Source organism: Perna viridis, chromosome 11 (genome assembly GCF_037379345.1).
Source record: "Perna viridis isolate PV_CMFRI_1.1 ecotype Kerala chromosome 11, ASM3737934v1, whole genome shotgun sequence".
NCBI classification, from domain to species: Eukaryota; Metazoa; Mollusca; class Bivalvia; order Mytilida; family Mytilidae; genus Perna; species Perna viridis.
In genome coordinates, this window is record NC_142455.1 from 1,390,328 (window position 1) to 1,394,412 (window position 4,085).

The following is a 4,085-nucleotide window of genomic DNA, read 5'->3' on the forward strand; positions in this document are numbered from 1 at the left end:
TTATTTTTGTGTTTTGTCTGACCGGCGACGAAGGAAGGTGTGATCAAGATTGCTTTTCTGGTGTCTGTGTCAGTATTTGTATCTACATCAAAATTTAATAGAACAGGGGCGGATGCAAACACTTTGAAAAGGAAGGTTGCCAACCGGGTTATCTCAGAAAAGAGGGGGTGCTAGGGCATTATTGGACATTTTTTGTCAAATTTACACATGAAAATGACAAACTTTCCAATAAAAAGCAGGATTGCCAATAACAAGAAGGGCGCCAGTCCCCTACACCTTTCTTCTGGATCCGCCACTGTTATAAGTTTTCTTATGAATTAGGTCACTGAACTATAAAACCATTGCCACTTGTGCAATGTTAATTATATTATCAGAGTAATGTATTGGTTTTGCGGGATCGGCGTCCACAGTAAGATTTTGTGATAGATTTTCTGATTAAGTTAATTATGAAGTACCTATATGCTAGTTTAATCCTATTTGATATGCAGTAAACTGTTGCATAAACATTTTATATCAGTTTCATGCATATGCCTTCACAGTGTAAGTTTGACAAGGTTGACTGAACTTTAAAATTTTTATACAACCGCAAAAAAACATTTTCGGTCGTATTATGGTATCACCCTGTCAGTATCGTCGTCGTCTTTGTCGTTGTCGTCCGTTCACTTTATTTACGAAAACTGGCTAGAGTAGAATTGAAATTTTAGCACATTGTTCCTAGGAACATGATGGAGAACACTCTAGTTTTTGGAGGTTTTGCCCGCCCCTTTTTGAAAAAGGGCTAAAAGGGAGAAATATTACTGTGTTTTAGATTGTTTTTAGAATTTGATAAAAACAGCTTGTTGATTCCATCTTAATAATTCGGATGACTATCAGTCCTTTTTTTTAAATATGTTTTGATTTTTTTTTACATGCCAGGCTTATATTTAAACGTTTTAGAGTTTGAAGGGTACAAAATTGGGCCACGTCCCAAAAAAATTTCCTTTTTTAGTTTTTGTCCGATTTCCAAACTTAATTAGATTCCTTATTAAAATCCCTGCCTTGGTTTTTCAACCAGATTTCAGATGTCTCTTACTGTTTATGAGTAATAAAAGGTCAAAGGGGCCGATTTTGAAAATCTTTATTTTATTTTATTAAGTCCTTACGCTTGAGGGAGTCAAAAACTAATATTGTGTCCACAAATGCTCCACATGTTCGACCACTGCGATCGTATCATGCTGCGTTTCGCCAAGCTCTTTATTTTTGTTAGTTCATTCGTCAGTTCGTATGTCATCGCCATTCTCCCGGTTAAAAGTCTCATCATAGTATACAGCTTTGGCATACCAAGTAGCAAGAAAAACGATAAATGCTAAGTGATGGCTTAATGACCTTATTAATGTCTGTAAAATGAGCAAAAAGTGGAAGAATGAAAGCACTATTAAAGTGGATAGACACACGTCAACGCCGATACGACGTAATTTCAGTTTTGAGGGACTTGGCTATACAGTTCCAATGAAAATTCTGCGGTAGAAGAGGGGGTTTACCTAACATGGCCTTGTATGTAACATTATGGGTGGTATAGTTTTTCATTAAATAGGTTGATTAGGCAAGATAACTCATGGAAGAGAAGTTATAGTTTGTCCTAGCTTATTGTATAATTTAAATTTCACCTTAATTACAACAAAGGATGATCAAAATGTGCAACATTAGTCCGAGTTCGCTGACAATATTACATATTTGTCGATTAGCATGGGTATGTACAGAAATTAAAGAAAGGAAATGTGCTAACTGACCAAAAAGGGGGGTGCCCATCGTAAAGCTTGAGTGATTTTCTTCCATATTGTGCAGCCATTCTTTTCCTCTGAAAACGGGACGTCGGGTCTGAAGTCGCCGTAATGGCCATGGTATTATATGAAATTGGAACATTTGGTTTATTATACTGAAAATTCGATTTGACCACCCTTCACAAATATGGATACGCTGTTGCTACTTAAATTTTGTTCCTTAATATATGAAATAAAATAATACTTATTACAGGATAATGAAACTGTGTTTATTTTAACCCTGTCAAGCACATTGACTCTATAACTATGTAAAGAAATTTTATGCAAAAAAAAAACCAATTTTCTCCAATTGTTGTGTGCAGCGCAACCGTCCCTGTGGTTCCGCACATAACATATATTAAAAAAAAAAATCAGCGAAATTCAAAATGCAGTTCACAAAGTGTAGAATTAGCGATGTGGTACCCCCGGAACAGGGCCCATGGAGACCATGCAACCGAAGGTAGAACTACATGTAGAAGCATTAGGCTCCGAAGTAAGTTAGTTTTTGTTTAATTCCACACCGCTACGGCTCACCCGATAGACAACTTCATTTTTAATCGCCAACTGTTGAGACAACGGTAAAGACTTGAGCACGTTTGGGAGAGCGTTGATGTATATATTTTCAGGTTTGAATCTGCCGAGAACTACAGACAATCATCTTCTTCTTTTTCTTCATATCTTTTCATTACAATAAAACAAAAATGTCAAAAGAGTGAGTGTCGAGTTGGCGATGTGGTACCCCCGGTACAGGGCCCGTCAGGACCCTGCAGTCGAAGATAGAACTTGCTGCTTTTGGCTCAGAAGTAAGTAAGTCTTTAGTGTAATCCACACCGCTACGGCTCACCCGATAGTGAATGAGATTTAATTTATATTTGAATAGTAAGGACGTGGTTGTGCAATATCTGTTTAACGATTGCGCATGTATGTAGAACTAATGTGGTAAATTGAAAATGGGACTCAGATTTTCAAGATCTTCTTAATTAATTGATATTCCCGTCAAAAAGTAATTACAGACTGAAAGAGAAAATAAAGTTGACAAGGCTAGATTTGAACTCGTCCTTGGTTGCTGTTAAAACAAAAAGAAAACCCACGCGTTAGACCACTACACCACTAACACAAAGTTAACATTTAATATTTTTATATGCTATATAAAGCTTTCAAAACAACTTCATTTTATTCGCCAATCCTTTCTCTTTCACTTTACACATACTTTTCATGATAATCATGTAAAGCGGAAATTCATAATCCTCCAGTTAGAGTATACTTTACTTGTTTTCAATACCCGTATATTACTGAATACGAATTGATGGTGCTTTAGCACTTTGTGGGAGAGCGTTGATGTATAGTTCAAGGGGTTTCCGGTTCGAATCTGCCAAAACCTGCAGACATTAGTTGCCTTTTTTATTTTTTGTTCGACTATTATTTTTCTACATTCATATTAAACAATGAAATCAATCGTAATTGACCGAATCGATAAGATCCCTTCAATCGAAATAGAAAATAAAAGCAGCAAATAATCAGTAAAATGAACGGATTTAGTTTAATTAGTAACTATCAACCAAGTCTTGGTAATACTTTTTAAATCTTCTTCTTTTTCTTCGTCTTATCTTTGCCATTACAATAAAACAAAAATGTCAAAAGAGTGAGAGTCGAGTTGGCGATGTGGTACCCCCGGTACAGGGCCCGTCAGGACCCTGCAGCCGAAGGTAGAACTTTCTGCTTTCGGCTCAGAAGTAAGTAAGTCTTTAGTGTTTTTTTTCTTGATAAAAGTTTATTCACAGAAATATATTTACATGTAAAAGAATTATTGGGCTAATCTCCCACTAATTCACATATCACAGATAACAATTAATAATATCATGTATGTTAAGTCAATCTTCCATATTATATAATGGCTTGCATACTAAAAATCAATCACAACATTTTCGTCACAGATACGTAAAACAGGATTTCTTTTCAAGTAGTATTTTTCAAACAATGAAATGTTCTTCTTTTTATAATACATATAAGCATAATTTACATGTCGCTGAAGTACGGACTTAAAATAATTTTGAATATCTAGTACTTTCTCATCTTTCACAGCTACATTTCTCCTTTTCACAACACAAAATTTTCTAAATGCTAAGACAGTGTTAACAAAATAATAGTTACTGTTTTTATCTTTCTCAATTAATCCAAAATAACATAGAAAATTAAAATCAAGTATATTGACATATCTTGTAGAGCTATTGCACAAAATATTATGTAGGAAATCCTTCAAAAAGTTGTTGAATTTAGTTAAACATC